Below are 18,317 nucleotides of genomic sequence, written 5' to 3' on the forward strand. Positions count from 1 at the left end.
TTCTTTTATGACTTGAGGCATTATTTTTGGGATGACCCACACTTATATAAAGAAGGAGTGGATGGTATTATGCGAAGATGTGTTCCCGAATATGAACAACAAGAGATATTGAGTAAATGTCATGGTAGTGCTTATGGAGGACATCACGCTGGAGAAAGAACCGCGCAAAAGGTTCTACAATCAGGTTTTTATTGGCCAACTCTCTTCAAGGATGCGAGAAAATTTATTCTATCTTGTGATGAATGCCAAAGGGTTGGTAATATCTCCAGACGTAATGAAATGCCTATGAATTATACTCTTGTTATTGAACCGTTTGATTGTTGGGGATTTGACTTCATGGGACCTTTTCCGTCTTCGAAGGTAACACTCATATACTTGTTGCTGTTGATTATGTTACTAAATGGGTGGAAGCCATACCTACAAAAAGTGCTGATGGTGAGACCTCTTTAAGAATGCTTTTGGATATTATTTTTCCTAGATTTGGAGTGCCTAGATATATTATGACTGATGGAGGTTCTCATTTTATTCATGGAGGTTTTAGAAAAACTCTTGCTAGGTATGGTATTAATCATAGAATTGCTTCCGCTTATCATCCTCAAACTAGTGGTCAAGTAGAATTATCAAATAGAGAGATTAAATCTATTTTGGGAAAGAGCTGTTAATAAAACTAGAAAGAATTGGGCTAGTAAATTGAAGGATGCACTATGGGCTTATAGAACTGCTTATAAAAATCCCATGGGAATGTCACCTTATAAAATGGTTTATGGGAAAGCTTGTCATTTACCTTTAGAACTAGAGCACAAAGCTTATTGGGCAGTTAGAGAGTTAAATAAAGATCCTAAACTTGCCGGTGATAAGAGGTTGTTGCAATTAAGTTCTCTAGATGAATGGAGAAATGAAGCTTATGAAAATGCTAAACTCTTTAAAGAGAAAGTTAAAAAATGGCATGATAGGAGGATTATCAAAAGAGAATTTAATATTGGGGATAAAGTCCTATTGTATCGGTCTCGTCTCAGATTCTTTGCGGGGAAATTACTCTCGAAATGGGAAGGACCATATGTTGTCGAGGAGGTGTATCGTTCGGGAGCAATTAAAATTAGCTCTCTCCAAGGCAATGCTACGCAAGTGGTGAATGGACAAAGACTCAAGCATTATATCTCGGGTGATTCCTATAATGTTGATGTTGATATTATTCAAGTGGAAACACCCGAGACTTTCATCAAAAGGCAAATTGACGAGTCCGCGAGAACCCGACTTTGAATAGGTAACGATGATCGGTAATGAAAAGTACGCAATTTACTTTCCGAACAATATTTTTGCTGTTTTTAGAAAATATGAAAAATTACGAGTTCGAAACGGAGTGGAAAGGACGCACGAGGGGGCGCCACCATAGGCCGGCGCGGCCAAGCCTGGGCCCGCGCCGCCCTATGGTCTGGCCGCTTCGTCGCCCCTTTCCGACTCTGGTTCGATCTGGTACTTTCCGTTTGTCGTGAAAATTTTTGCTATATAATCCCCCTGACCCCTGGAGGTCCGTATATCGTTTTCTCGACGTGTTTTGTTTCGAGTTGTTTCTGCCAGGAATTATTTCAGATCTAGAGCCATCATGTCCTCGTCGGAAACTCCGAAGGACAGCTCCCGCAAGGATGTTGGCAACTTGTACATGGAGGAGCTGAAGATGCACCCAAAGGAGTTGATGCTCGTCGAGGGAGAACTGCAGATCAAGGATGTTCAGGGTCCTAAAGGAGAAGGAAGCTTGGAAGACAGGATGGAGAAGCTAGCACAAGAGGTTTTCAAATACAAGAAGATGGCTGAGCGTGAGGTGGATATCTTCCACAGAATTGTGTCTGAACTCATTGCTGAACATGAGAAGGAAACTGCAAAGCTTTGGAGCGACATCCTCTCACTTCACGACACCACCAACAAGCTCCAAGCACAACTCTATGACGTGCAGAATCAGAACTGTGAGTATGAAAACAGGTTTAAATACATAAGCCGTGCTGCTAGTTTCAGGATTCCCGAGACCAAGATGTCGTTTCTTGATGGAGAGCCTCTTCCTTGGAAGTCTGATGACGGGAGTTCATCACCACCATCGCCGAAGGAGTAATTCATCATCGGTATTGGCATCCCCTTGGTTTATTCCAAGCTTGGGAGAGTGCCGTGGTATCACATTATCACTACCTTTTACTTTTATTGTCAAGTAGTGTCATATCATGAGTAGGGAAGTTATCATATAAGATGGGTTGCAGTGTGGAAGTATCTCTCCTTTAGTTGGTTGTCTATGTATCCCTTGGTGTGAGTTATCGTTATGGAATATTAATGAGAAGTCTTATCATTTACATATTGCATATCTTATTTTAGTTTGCAATTTCTATTATATGATTTATCTTGTCATTAGTATTGGTATCACTTTGGGAGCATTGAATAAATCTATTTGGTTTTGGCAAACTTAGCATTGGTCAATAGCAACAACACTTTGAGGTTTAAGTAGAAAAGAGAAATACATGTAGTTGTTTCATTGTCTTTCTTTCTTGTTAGCTCATAGCTTATTATTACGAAGTTAAAATTGTTTGTGCTTACAAGGAAGATGCATGATTGTTTCTATCATATGTATATTTGTTTGTTTCCCTCGACTCTTATGCTTGCTAATTAACCTTGCTAGCCAAAGACACTGTGCGAGAGGGAATACTTCTCGTGCATCCAAACCTTAACCCAAACCTATGTCATTTGTGTCCACCATACCTACCTACTACATGGTATTTTCTGCCATTCCAAGTAAATACTTCATGTGCTACCTTTAAACAATTCAAAGCTTAGTATCTCTTATTTGTGTCAATGTTTTATAGCTCATGAGGAAGTACGTGGTGTTTTATCTTTCAACCTTGTTGGGCAACTTTCACCAATGGACTAGTGGCTTCATCCGCTTATCCAATAATTTTGCAAAAAGAGCTGGCAATGGGATTCCCAGTCCCAAACTAATCAAACTAAATAGACACTCCTCCATGGTATGTGATTGATGGATGGCACCCGAAGGATTCGGTTAGCCATGGCTTGTGTAAGCAAAGGTTGGGGGGAGTGTCATCATCATAATAAAATCAAAATAAAAAGGGCACTCCTTCATGGTATGAGATTGTTGGCAGGCACCCGAGGATTCGGTTAGCCATGGTTTGTGAAAGAAAGGTTGGAAGGAGTGCCGCACAAAATAAAAATAATATGGGAGCCGCTCTTTGAAGGTTTGTCTGGCAAAGGGGGTTAGAGTACCCGCTACCAGTCGTTGACAACAACAAACACTTCTCAAAATGTTACTTTTATTATCTCTATATGATTTCAAAACTGAAAAAGCTCTAGCACATGATTTAATCCCTGCTTCCCTCTGCGAAGGGCCTGTCTTTTACTTTATGTTGAGTCAGTAAACCTATTTCCCTCCATCTTGAGCAAGCATTTGAGTTGTTGTGATCAAACCGTTATATTGTGATTCATTTCATCATGTTTTTATTCTTCCGTGTTTAGTACAAGTTTTATCTGAATGAATATAGCTTTGCAAGTTATCAATGATTATGAAGAGACCATTATGATTGAGTATGCAAGTTGTGCCTTATAAACTTTAACATGAGAGCGCTGCTCAATGAGATAAATATAATCTGTTAATTGTTCTCTGACCAGGAACGAAGTTTGCCATCACCAACTATGATTTCTTATGCACCTTTATTTGTGATTACCTTATACTTGTTTCAAGTTGAGTTATATGAAGAAGTTGTTTACTATAATGTCTTGTGTGAATGAATATGATGCTTCTTGTCCGTATTTTATTTATCGACTCTTCACTCCATAAACATGTGGTCCTGTCTATCGAGCTCAGTTTCGCTTGGGGACAAGCGAAGTCTAAGCTTGGGGGGAGTTGATACGTCCAATTTGCATCACTATTTTATATCATAATTTGCTGTTATTCATTGATATATTTCATATTGGGACACAATACTTATGTTATTTCATCTATTTTGCATGTTTCATCATTATTGGAGGATCAAGCACCGGAGCCAGGATTCTGCTGGAAAAAGCACCGTCGAACGCAATATTTCGGAAGATCAACGCGTAGAAGGAAATTATACCAAAAATCCTATTTTTCAAGATGACGAAGGAAGCCAGAAGGAGGAGCCAGGAGGACCCAGGGTGGGCCCACACCCTAGGGCGGCGCGGCCCATGCCCTGGCCGCGCCGCCATGTGGTTTGGGGGGCCCACGACCCCTTTCGCCTCCTTTTCTTCGCGAAACCCTTCGTCCCGAAGACCTAAGCCACAGAGGGTTCCTCACGAAGAGTTACAGCCGCCTCTGCGGGGCGGAGAACACCAGAGAGAAAAGAGCTCTCCGGCGGGCAGGAATCCGCCGGGGAAATTCCCCTCCGGGAGGGGAAATCGACGCCATCGACACCGACATCGAGCTGGACATCATCTCCATCACCATCATCATCATCTCCACCATCATCACCGCCATCTCCTCCGCAGCACCTCGTCACCGCCGTAGCAATTTGGGTTTGATCTTGATTGTTTGATAGGGGAAACTCTCCCGGTATCGATCTCTACTTGTTGTTGATGCTATTGAGTGAAACCATTGAACCAAGTTTATGTTCAGATTGTTATTCATCATCATATCACCTCTGATCATGTTCCATATGATGTCTTGTGAGTAGTTCGTTTAGTTCTTGAGGACATGGGTGAAGTCTAAATGTTAGTAGTGAACTATGGATGAGTAATATTCAATGGTATGATACTTAAGTTGTGGTGTTATTCTTCTAGTGGTGTCATGTGAACGTCGACTACATGACACTTCACCATTTATGGGCCTAGGGGAATGCATCTTGTATTCGTTTGCTAATTGCGGGGTTGCCGGAGTGACGAAACCTAAACCCCCGTTGGTATATCGATGCGGGAGGGATCGCGGGATCTCGAGTTTAAGAGTCTGTGGATAGATTTATTCTTAATTACTTTCTTGTAGTTGCGGATGCTTGCAAGGGGTATAATCACAAGTATGTATTAGTCCTAGGAAGGGCGGTACATTAGCATAGGTTCACCCACACAACACTTATCATAACAATGAAGATTATTTAGCCGTATGTAGCGAAAGCACTAGACTAAAATCCCGTGTGTCCTCAAGAACGTTTGGTCATTATAAATAAACAAACCGGCTTGTCCTTTGTGCTAAAAAGGATTGGGCCACTCGCTGCAATTGTTACTCTCGCACTTTACTTACTCGTACTTTATTCAACTGTTACATCAAAACTCCCTGAATACTTGTCTATGAGCATTTACAGTGAATCCTTCATCGAAACTGCTTGTCAACACCTTCTGCTCCTCGTTGGGATCGACATTCTTACTTATCGAAGATACTACGATACACCCCCTATACTTGTGGGTCATCGGAGACATGCTGCTTGTCCCTGCAGCGTGACCGATCTCCCCGATAGTCTCGTCGGCTGGTCACCACCTCATGCGTCATCTTCGCCCGAGCATGTGACACCACCACCGCCACCACCTCCGGCTGGCCCCGTTACTCGTCGGCGCCTCGGTATTCATAAGCTAAAACAATGCACTAACGGTACCGTTGCTCGGAGTTGTGTTCTAGTGGGCCATGCAACACTCAAAAATACTCATGGACCTCGTGACTATAAGGAAGCTCTTCGTACTCCTCATTGCGTGACACTATGGAGGCTGAATTTTCTGCTCTTTAAGCTAATTGCACTTGGCGTCTGGTACCTCCTGTGTACTGGGGTTAATTTAATTGACTCTAGCTGGGTATTGAAGGTGAAGCTTCATGCTGATGGTTCGATTGCCCTCCTGGTTTTGTTGATTCTAATAAGCCTGGTCACTTTTGTAAACTTGTCAGATCACTCTATGGCGTGAAGCAGGCTTCATGTGCCTGTCATGCCCGTCTCAGCTCAGTCCTTGGCTCCTTGGGATTTTCTCCGTCTGTGACTGATATGTCCTTGTTTATTCTTTGGCGTCCAGATGTTATAGTTTATCTTCTGGTTTATGTTGATGATATCATTGTTCTCAGCTCCACAACCACTGCTATTCCCAGGTTGATCGGTCATCTTCGGTCTGAGTTCTCTGTTAAGGATCTTGGCGTTCTGCACTATTTTTTCGGTATTGAGGTTTCAACGCTCTCATCAAGCAGTCTTCTTCTTCTTCGATAGAGCAACTATGCTCTTGAACTTCTTGCGCATGCTGGTATGTTGAAGTGCACTCCTGTGTCTACACCCATGGCATCCTCTGAGCGACTGTGCAGTGTCGACGGTGATCCTCTCTCGGCTGAAGAGGTTACTCAGTACCCCAACATTGTTGGCGGTCTTCAGTACCTTACTGTGACGCGTCCTGATTTGTCCTTTGTGGTTAACAAGGTATGTCAGTATCTTCATAAGCCCGTCCGCCTCATTGGTCAGCCGTCAAGCGCATTCTTCGCTATGTGCCTGATACGTCTCCAACGTACCTATAATTTATGATGTTCCATGCTTGTTTTATGACAATACTTACATGTTTTGCTTGCACTTTATGATGATTTTATGCGTTTTCCGGAACTAACCTATTAACAAGATGCCACGGTGCCAGTTCCTGTTTTCTGCTGTTTTTGGTTCCAGAAAGGCTGTTCGGGCAATATTCTCGGAATTCGACGAAACGAAGACCAAACATCATAATTCACCGAGACGGACCAGGACACCGAAGGGGAGTCAGAGGGGAGGCCTGGGGCCCCCACACCATAGGGCCGCGCGGGCCAGCCCCTGGCCGCGCCGGCCTATGGGGAGGGCACCCTGTTGCCCCTCCTGCGCCGCCTCTTCGCCTATATAAGCCCTTTCGACCTAAAAACGCGATACCTTTTGACGAAACTCCAGAAAGACTCTACGGGCGCCGCCGCCATCGCGAAACTCCAAGTCGGGGGACAGAAGTCTCTGTTCCGGCACCCTGCCGGGACGGGGAAGTGCCCCCGGAAGCCATCTCCATCGACGCCATCGCCTCCATCATGCTCCGTGAGTAGTTCCCCATGGACTACGGGTTCTAGCAATAGCTAGTTGGTACTCTCTATCCCATGTACTTCAATACAATGGTCTCATGAGCTGCCTTACATGATTGAGATCCATCCGATGTAATCGGTGTTGTGTTTGTTGGGATCCGATGGATGATACATTATGATTAGTCTATCTATAAAGTTTGTGAAGTTATTGTTGCTACAATCTTGTTATGCTTAATGCTTATCACTAGGGCCCGAGTGGCATGATCTTAGATTTAAGCTCTATACTTATTGCTTAGATTGTATCTACAAGTTGTATGCACATGTCTATGTCCGGAACCAAAGGCCCCAAAGTGACAGAAATTGGGACAACTAGAGGGGAAGGCTTAGATATGAGGATCACATGTTTTCACGGAGTGTTAATGCTTTGCTCCGGTGCTCTATTAAAAGGAGTGCCTTAATTTCCAGTAGATTCCCTAGAGGCCCGGCTGCCATCGGCTGGTAGGACAAAAGATGTTGTACAAGTTTCTCATTGCGGGCACGTATGACTATATATGGGAAACATGCCTACATGATTAATAATCTAGATGTTCTGTCTTAATGCTATTTCAATCCTATCAATTGCCCAACTGTAATTTATTCACCCAACACTTGTTATTGGAGAGTTACCACTAGTGTAGATAGCTGGGAACCCCGGTCCATCTCTCATCATCATATACTCGTTCTACATGTCATTGGAAGTAGTATCAACTATTTTCTGGTGCCATTGCTCTCATATTACTGCTACTGCTGCTGTGTTACTGTTACTACTGCTCTCATATTACTGCTGCTTTCACATCACCTCTGTTACTAGTGCTTTTCCAGGTGCAGCTGAATTGACAACTCGGTTGTTAAGGCTTATAAGTATTCTTTACCTCCCCTTGTGTCGAATCAATAAATTGGGTTTTACTTCCCGCGAAGACTGTTGCGATCCCCTATACTTGTGGGTTATCAGTGCCCCATACAATTGATAGTGGGTTGCATCTTTGGTCTTCCTCCTCTACACTGCTCTCAGCCTTTTCAGATGCAGATTGGGCTGGTAGTATAGATGACAGACGATCTACGGGGAGCTATGCTATCTTCTAGGGAGAAAATTTGGTCGCTTGGAGTGCTCGTAAGCAGTCTACGATCTCTCGTTCGAGTACTGATTCCGAGTACAAAGCTCTTTCTAATGCTACATCTGAGCTTGTGTGGGTACAATCGCTGCTCAAAGAACTTGGTGTTGCTCAAGCTCAGCTTCCAGGTTTATGGTGTGATAATATTAGTGCTACGTATTTGTTATCCAATCCAGTTTTTCATGCAAGAACAAAGCATATTGAAATTGATTTTCACTTTGTCCGCGAGTGTCTCTCAGAAGCGACTGCTGCAAATTCGATTTATTTCTTTGAAGGATCAAGTTGCTGATATTTTCACTATGCCTCTCTCTTTATTATTGTATGAGCATTGTAAACACAATCTCAATCTTTTCCTAGTTGAGATTGAGGGAGGGTGTTAGATTTTATCGTATACCGATTTCTATATGTATACGGTCGTATTTGTAAACACTTTTAGACACTATATATATGAAATGATCCCTACCCGACGAGATACGTCGGGACGGCCAAATCTCCTTTTGTTCCGCTTTCGTAGGTGACCGTGTGAGGGTTTACTCCATGTAGCCAAATGCACATCTTTTTTTTATAATGAAAACGCTTGGACTCAGCCAACTCTTGTGCGTGCCTCTCCCCCAATCCGTTTGCACGCAGTTCCTACTTAAGTTTTTTCTATGTTCACTAAAAAATGTTCATGGTCATGGTGCCCCGACCACTCTTGGTGTCCGTTAAAATATGTTGTGATCATGCGCTAAATCGGGGGCTGTAGTGTGGCCCGTCGAGCTCGGCCTTGAGCACCGGGAGTTCTTGTGGAGCCAAGGAAGATGGCTTCTCCCAGCCAGTGATGCCGAATCGGAAGGATCGGGGATGCCGTGGCCTGTGATGCCAAATTAGAGAGATCGGAGATGCCTAGCACGATGTTGAACATGTTATTTCAATTTGTAAAAATTGTGTATGTAGCAAAAGCACACACAAGGTGTGTCCAAGGTTTCTAGATGTTTGCTACAAGTTGGTATTTTTCTCGTATTTTTCAATTTTGCGTACATGCTTTCAAATTATAACAAACACGTATGATTGTTACTACAAGTGAACACACAAAATGTCCCAGGATATTTCTGGGTGTTCGCTACAAGTTTTTGTTTTCCTCGGTTTTTATGTCATATACGTGTATTAAATTTGTAAGAAATTCGTGCCCACCGCCGGTTGCCATCTTGTGAACCACCATCAGCAGCTATATGTACGTATGCACACGGCCCCATGCGGCCATAGGTTAAGTTATATTATAAGCTGCTAATCTTGAGCATAGCTTTAAGTTTAGAGATCAGGAAGGAGTAATTGGATGCTTTGAAGCACTGGTATCGGGCAAGCTGGGTGGCAACGCCGGCGCTGAACACGGGCAAGTTTAATGGCGACCTAGGCCCATGGTTTACGACGATGTATAGATCTTCCATGAGTCTTGCACTAGGAGTTACGGGCTCCTTATCCGCCGTTTGAGTCCTCAGTCGTCCATTCAGCAGCCGGCGCTCTGGGCTTCCTGCGAATCGAGAGTGGCCGGCTCCGTGGAGCAGCCGCCGATGGGCAACCATTGCTAGCATCCATATTAATCAATATGGTAAGCTCAGTTAAAGAGTGACTAGTAATAATGATCGTTGAATGAACGGATCCACTCCGGTCTCCTCTAGTGCGTTATATGGCTGGCGGTCACCCGCCCAAGCTAAGGGAAGCGGTCAGTTTTAGACAAAACGAACCTTCTATTTTAGGCATATTTTGAACCGTAAATTTAAAAACTGACAAACACGAAAACTTAATTTCATACAAAGTATTTTGAAAAAAATAGTATATTTGAAATTTATATTTATGGTAAAATTTCCTTTTTTAGCAAAATTTTTTTGACTAAAATTTTTATACACGGAAAATTCTGCATGCATGCACTAGCAGACATATTCGCTGATGTCAGCGGAATCTTTTCCAAATTTGAATATTTAAAATGTTTTAACTTTCAAACCACAACTTCAAATTAAGATTCACGTTCACCAATAAATCCGTCTCGACGAGATCTTCAAAACTAGCACCCATATTAATATGTTTTAACAACTTTTTTTTCAGGCTAAAAGTTATCAACCCTAAAAACGTCATTTATCAACCCGGTGCCCCGTTATGTATCAACGGTAAAATATAAAAACTATCAACTCTAGAAAGTAAATTATGTTTAGAATACATTTTTTTAGCTTACAAGCTATCAACCTGGTGCCCCGTTATTTATCAACGGGAAATATAAATAACTATTAATTAATCCTAAAAAGAAATTTTTATTTAGAATATTTTAACAACATTCTTTTAGCTTACAAGCTATCAACCCGGTGCCTGAGTTATTTATCAACGGTAATATAAATAACTATCAACCCTAAAAAAATTAATTTCATTTAGAATATTTTAGCGACTATTTTTTATTGTACAAACTATCAACCCGGTGTCCCGTTAATTATCAATGGTAAAAATAAATAACTATCAACCCTAACAAGTATTTCATTTAGAATATTTTAACGACTCTCTTTTTGTTTACAAGCTATCAATCCGGTGCCCCATTATTTATCAACATCAAAATATAAATAACTACCAACCCTAAAAAGTATTTCATTTAGAATAATTTAGCTACTCTTTTTTAGTTTACAAGCTATCAACCCAGTCACCCATTATTTATCAGTGGTAAAAATAAAATAACTACCCTAAAAAGTTAATTTTATTTAGAATATTTTAGCGACTCTTTTTTACAAGTTATCAACCCGGTGCCCTGGTATTTATCAATGGTAAAATTTAAATACCTAGCAACCTTAAAAAGTAAATTTCATTTAGAATATTTTAGCGACTCTTTTTTTACAAGTTATCAACCCGGTGCCCCGGTATTTATCAACAGTAAATTTAAATACCAAGCAACCCTATTAAGTAAAATTTATTTCCAACTCAAATTCCATTTTTTTTAGCTTACAGCTAAAAACAGTACTTAATTTGAGTAGCAAGTGGTAGTTCATTTGAGTTGTAAGTGGATTCCCCACGCGTTATCCCCCCCCCCCCCCTCTAAAAACCGCTAGCCAAAAAAAAGGGAATTATAAAATTAATCCAAAAAACATGAATTACCGTACGAAAATTATAAAAAAGTGGAATTGTAAAAAGAGAATTATCAAAAGGGAATTGTAAAAAGGGAATTGTTCAAAGGGAAACACTAATTAGCGTACCAAATAACCAATTAAAAGAGAATTGCAAAATACTCCATGCACATGGTCCGGTCCAATCATTCGTCCATCTACGTATGGGTGGGTGCATAGCATGCAATCATCGTGTGAGTGTGCATGTGCAAGGTGATTAGAGAGAAAGGAAGTGGCAGGTGATTAGTGAGAAAGGTAGTGGTAGGTGGATATGCATGGCTACATGTGAAAAGGGGTTGTAGAAAACGACAAAATATGCATGCCCACATGTGTATTAGTGGAGTTTGCATGTGCATGCGCGACTAATGCGGGACTGCATGCAGAAAACCACAAAAAATAGACCGCAGAGAAAGGGAATTGAATCACGCGTCCGCGTGAGCGCTTAGCGCACGAAAACGACCGCGCTCGCGGTAAAACGCGTCCGCGTGAGCGCTTAGCGCACGAAAACGACCGCGCTAGCGGTCAAACGCGAGGGAGGGAACGTTATATAGACCTTAGGAATACGATCCACACATGCCCCATGCGATTCCAACTACCGTAGCCTTGTTTCTATTTTTTCGACAAAGGAAATTTATTAGAAAATATCAATTATATCCAGCCGTTGAAATAATATATTTCCCTAAAAACAATATGGATGCACATAGTAGGTCAAAAAAATAAAAACTATAGAGAAAAAAATGCTCCTACAGTATATCCCTTCTAGCAGCGGATCAAACACCTCTAAAAAAGGAATAGTGCACAAACACCATCATTTCCCTGATTATAGATCATAAATTTTTACCTATGAGATAGTTCACTCTTAAAATAATACCTTTAACAAAACTATTGCTAGGCATAATCAATTAATGCCAAAACTTGGATTTCACCCTGCAATTCAGAGTCTCCCACTTGCTGATGCCGCTGCTCCAAGTCACGAATCACCAAGCCATAATCTCATCTCCACCAGGACTCGAACAACCATTTCCAGTTCTCAGATCTCGACTTTTATGTCATTTTTCGCGACTAACTTCACCATGAAACTAAATACATGACCCACGATTGCCACAGACTGCAAAGCTTCACATCGCTACCTCCGAACCAAACAGTTAGAAAAAAATATAGTTGCGCGCGACCGAATATATACCATCCGTCCCGACAATCTCCGGCATATCTTCCATTGGCGCCGGTGGAGTTTTCCGAAACTTCACACTCTGTTAGATCACTAAAGACATGCAACAATCAGTTCTTCGTCATGGTGCGAGGACTGACTCTTTTATTCAAGTCAAGCCAGCAACCCCCACATCACCGGCCAACTAAGTCGACGCACCCACCATGGCCACTGCCACTGCCATGGCCATGGCTGAACCGACAATGCCACGAGGCCGGGGACTAGGCCACCACCGCCAAGGCCAACGATAGAGGCGTCACCACGGTGTCAATCCATCGTCGCAGCCTGGCGCCCATACCGCGGTATCAGATACGCAGCCTCCGCTGAGGCCTAAGACCTCAGGCAGATCTGGATCCAGCTGCCACAGCCATGGGCGCACCACCACCAGGCGGGGGAGCTTCACCTCCATCGTCAACACGCTGGGATCATCGCTAGAATGCCGCAACATAGTACCGCCGCCGACACTCGATGTCGTCACCGACACCATAATGAGAGGGAGGTTGCCGCCGTGGAAAAAAACCCCATCGTCCAGTTTGTATTGCCTGACCTGGCTTAAGCACGTGGATTATCCTGCAGGTACAAATATAAATTACAACCACCATAGTCCTGTTCCTATTTCTAACACGGCATCGACTCAAATTGGCTAGCTAAGAAAAGTTCCAACCACCATAGTCCTGTTTCTATTTCTAACACGGTATTGGAAAGGCACGTACCACCTTGCTAAAGACCTCGCCTCCAAGATCCACACTATCGAAAAACGCGTCAGTTGAGTATTCCGAGTTTTACCGGAGTGTAGTATCACGGTAATCGGCATAGGACTAGTGTTCCCTAACGGACAAACTTTCAGTAATTTTTTTTTACTTTGTCATCATGGCCATATTTGTGGCATAAATTATTACAATATTCATAATATTAGCACAGTGATGCATCATGCCATTCTGAACAATTTTACTAAATAGAGTTTTCAACTTTCTTATTAAAAAATATTTTTCATTTAATAAGTTCTAAAATGGTGGATTTTTTTGTGAAAATCGTTTAGAGCTCGTCTATCGTGGAAACATAGTGCCGCTGCCTCTTCGAAAAACCAGCGCCGCTCAATGATACGTCCAAAACGTATCTACTTTTCCGAACACTTTTGCTATTGTTTTGCCTCTAATTTGTGTATTTTGGATGCAACTAACACGGACTAACGCTGTTTTCAGCAGAACTGTTCTGGTGTCTCGTTTTTGTGCAGAAATCCAACTTTCAGGGAAATCCTCGGAATTTATGCGAAAGGTCCTATTTTCCCAGAATACTGACGGAGCCAGAAGGGCAAGCCAGGTGGGGGCACGAGGGCCCCACACACTAGGCCGGCGCGGCCCAGGAGGGGCCCGCGCGGCCCTAGTGTGTGGCGGCCTCGGCTGGCCCCCGACGCCCTCTTTCGGACTACTTATTGCCTACGACCTAAAAACGCACGGGGAGAAGTCGAAGTCGCCAGAAACCCTCCAGAACGCCGCCACATCGCGAAACTCCGTCTCGGGAGCCAGAACTCTCCGTTCTGGCACTCCGCCGGGACGGGGAATTGGAGGAGATCATCGCCATCATCACCACCGACGCCTCTCCATCGACCAGCCATGTTTCCCCCATCCATGTGTGAGTAATTCCCCTGCTGTAGGCTGAAGGGGATGGTAGGGATTGGATGAGATTGGTCATGTAATAGTATAAGATTGTTAGGGCATAGTGCCTAGTGTCCGTAATTGGTACTTTGATGATATTGTTGCAACTTGTTATGCTTAATGCTTGTCACTAGGGCCCGAGTGCCATGATCTCAGATCTGAACATGTTATTACTTCATCATGATATTCATTGTTTATGGTCTTACCTGCAAGTTGTATACACATGTCGCTGTCCGGAACCAATGGCCCCGAAGTGACGTAAATCGGGACAACCGGAGGGGATGATAGTGATGTGAGGATCACATGTGTTCACGGAGTGTTAAGGCTTTGCTCCGGTACTCTATTAAAAGGAGTACCTTAATATCCGAGTAGATTCCCTTGAGGCCCGGCTGCCACCGGCTGGTAGGACAAAAGATGTTGTGCAAGTTTCTCATTGCGAGCACGTACGACTATAATTGGAACACATGCCTATTGATTGCTTTGTACTTAGACACCGTTTTATTATTATCTGCAAATGCCCTGCTTGATTGTTACATGAGTTTCTCTCATCCATGCAACGCCCGTTATCCGTCCCCGTGCCTACAGTATTTTAATCCTGCTGTTTACTATAATCACTACTGCTGTCCTTCGTTACTCTGCTGCTTGTTATTTCACTACTGCTACTTGCTATAAAACTGTTACTATCGATAAACTCTTGCGAGCAAGTCTGTTTCCAGTGCAGCTGAATTGACAACTCCGTTGTTAAGGCTTTCAAGTATTCTTTGTCTCCCCTTGTGTCGAATCAATAAATTGGGTTTTACTACCCGCGAAGACTGCTGCGATCCCCTATACTTGTGGGTTATCAAGACTGTTTTTCGGCGCCGTTGCCGGGGAGCATAGCTTTATTTGGAAGTTCACTTGGATTGATATTGTTCGCTGCAAATTCTCCATCATGGGTAAACCTCGCGATCCTAAAGTCGCCATATTACCATCCACTACAAGAAAAGGTACAACTCTGAGTACCTCTGCTGCTCTTGATTCACCATCTGTGATTGATAAACTTGTTTCACCGCCACAAACTTCACATGCTGGTACTTCTGCTGAATCTGAAAACTCTTATAATATTGATGATGCTTCTGCTGTGCTTGATGATAGTGGTTCATTGGGATCTTTTCTAGATGCTACAATTGCTAGGTCTAGACAAATTGAAAATACTGAAACTCCTAATGCTACTACACCTGTTAATTCACCCGAACTTGATTATTCTAGTGATGATCCTGATGAAGATTATGTGGAGCTTAATGATGATTTTATTAATAGATGCAATGCTACTGCTGATGCAAGCAAAATTAAAAAGTTTCTCACACAATATACTGTTAGACATAAGTTATCTCCTGATCCTAAATTTGCCACATCTCCTATATGCATTAAGGATAAAGATTATGATTTTTTCTCTTGATCTATCTCATATAGCTATTGTAGAGAAAGCACCCTTTTGTGGTACTGAAAAAGAAAGTGCTGTAGAACACATGATTGAACTTTCTTCTATGAGTAGCTTGTTTTCTGATGATGTCAAGATGCGTACTTATTTTGTCGCTAAAATTTTTCCTTTCTCATTAAAGGATGATGCTAAAACTTGGTATAATAATTTGCCTCCTGGTTCTATTAAAAGTCCAACCGATTTGCGTGATGTTTTCTTTTGAAAATACTTTCCTGCTAGTGCTCAACATGTCGCTTTACAGAAAATTTATAGATTTGACCAGGGAGATGAAGAGAAATTGCCTGAGGCTTGGGCAAGATTTTGTTCTCTTATCAGAGCTCGACCTGGACATGATTTAGAAAAGAATGATCTACTTGATATATTTTATAGTGGACTAACCATTGAGTCTAGGGCATATTTGGATAGTTGTGCTGGTTGTGTTTTCAGGAAAAGAACTCCAGACGAAGCTGAAGAATTATTGGCTAAAATAGGCCGGAACCATGATGATTGGACTACGCCTGAACCAATTCCAACGCCAATATTGAAGAAGAGGGGTTTAATTAAATTGAATGATGAAGATATGAGGGAAGCCAAGAAGTCTCTCAAGGAGAAAGGTATTAAATCTGAAGATGTGAAGAATCTACCTTCCATAGAAGATATATGTGAGATAATTCCCCCTTCATCCATGATTGAGGTAAACTCCCTTCAGCGCTTTACTAGGGAAGATGTTCCGTATTCAAAACCTCCCGCGCAATGCTTAGATGAGTTTGATAATTATATTGTTAAGCAAGAAAATTTTAATATGAGAGTAGAGAATCATCTAATGGAAAATTCTCGAGCTATTGGTGAATTGCATGGTATTGTGGAGAGAACCTCCAATGATGTTAAGATGCTTGTTAAACATTTTCAAATGGTTCAAACTCAAATTGATCAGCTTACTAAAGTGCAAAATGACTTATTAAAAAATAATTCTAAAGAGAAACATGCTTATGAAGTAACAACTAGAGGCGGTGTTTCTACCCAGGATCCTCTATATCCTGAAGGGCATCCCAAAAGAGTTGAACAAGATTCTCAACGAACTGAAACTAGTGCTCCATCTAAGAAAAAGAAAAAGAAACATAAAACTGTTGTAGAATCCTCTGAGCCTGTTAATGATCCTAATAGTATTTCTATTTCTGATGCTGAAACTGAAAGTGGTAATGAACATGATAATAATAATGGTAATGATAAGAATGATGTTTCTGATAAAGAAGAAGTTGAAGATGAACCTGAAAAGCAAGATAAAAATAAAAAGTATACTAAAGAAGATTTTATTGCTAAGAAACATGGTAATGAAAGGGAACCTTGGGTTCAAAAGCAAATGCCTTTTCCTGCTAAGAAACTAAAATCAAAGGAAGAGGAACACTATAATAAATTTTGTGATTGGATGAAACCTTTATTCTTGCAAATCTCTTTGACTGATGCTATTAAATTGCCTCCTTATTCAAAGTATATGAAAGATATTGTTACTAACAAAAGGAAAATTCCTAATGAGGAGATTTCCACTATGCTTGCTAATTATTCTTTTAATGTTAAGGTTCCAAAGAAGTTGGGCGACCTAGGTATACCTACTATTCCTTGTTCTATTAAGAATAATTATGTTAAAACTGCTCTATGTGACTTGGGAGCCGGTGTTAGTGTTATGCCTTTTTCTCTTTATAAGAGACTTTACTTAGATAAGTTGATACCTACTGATATATCTTTGCAAATGGCTGATAAATCTACTTGCTATTCCTGTTGGTATATGTGAGGATGTTCCTGTTCAAGTTACTAATAACTGCTTGATATTAACTGATTTTGTTGTGTTGGAAATGCCTGAAGATGATAATATGTCTATTATTCTTGGGAGACCTTTTCTTAACACCGCAGGGGCTGTTATTGATTGCAATAAAGGAAAGGTTACTTTCAATGTTGATGACAAGGAGCATACCGTTTATTTTCCCAAGAGGATTGAGAAAGCATGTGGAGTTAATACAATTTCTAATGTGAGAACTATCAAAGTGGGAACCATTGATTGTCCTATATATGAGCCTAAAGAAGAATATCAAAATCTTGTGATTGGATCCATATCAATACAATACAAGGTAACATGATTGATTTGAGGTTTAATTCTTTTTATGTTATGTAAAATTTATTTGGTGGCAAGACTTGATCAACCTTGTTAACAAATTCATTTTATATGCATAGAAGAACTAAACAACATCTCTTTCTTCCTCCACTTGTTCTACTTGCTGTAGCACTTTTGTTTTGTAAAGTTCCTTAGTCAATTAGAGATTTCAAAAATTTTCCTGCCCAGTAGTAATAATTTTGATACAGAAATGTGCATTTTCAAAGTTTTCAAAAACTCACAAAAATTATACCATTGGTCCTATTTTCGACAGGCACCATGGGATTGATCTCCACTTAGGCAAAAGCCTAAGCTTGGGGGAGGTATACCGGCATCACTCATTCTTTGCATATTATGGTTGCTGGATACTTGTATATACTTGTTGAGTTTCTTTGAGTGGTTTTCTAATGAGAGGAAGATGATATTTGGGGAGGTGCTGCCTGAAAACAGATTCTGGACTGTTACTAAAAAAATTCGTGCGCACAGCCAGAACGTTATTTTGAGCTGCCAATTTTTGTGCATGTTCCCCAAGTTGTTATCTAACTTTCATTAGTTGAACACTTTTCGAGCTGAGCAACGGAAG

The sequence above is a fragment of the Lolium rigidum genome, chromosome 7 (assembly GCF_022539505.1).
Source record: "Lolium rigidum isolate FL_2022 chromosome 7, APGP_CSIRO_Lrig_0.1, whole genome shotgun sequence".
Classification (NCBI taxonomy): domain Eukaryota; kingdom Viridiplantae; phylum Streptophyta; class Magnoliopsida; order Poales; family Poaceae; genus Lolium; species Lolium rigidum.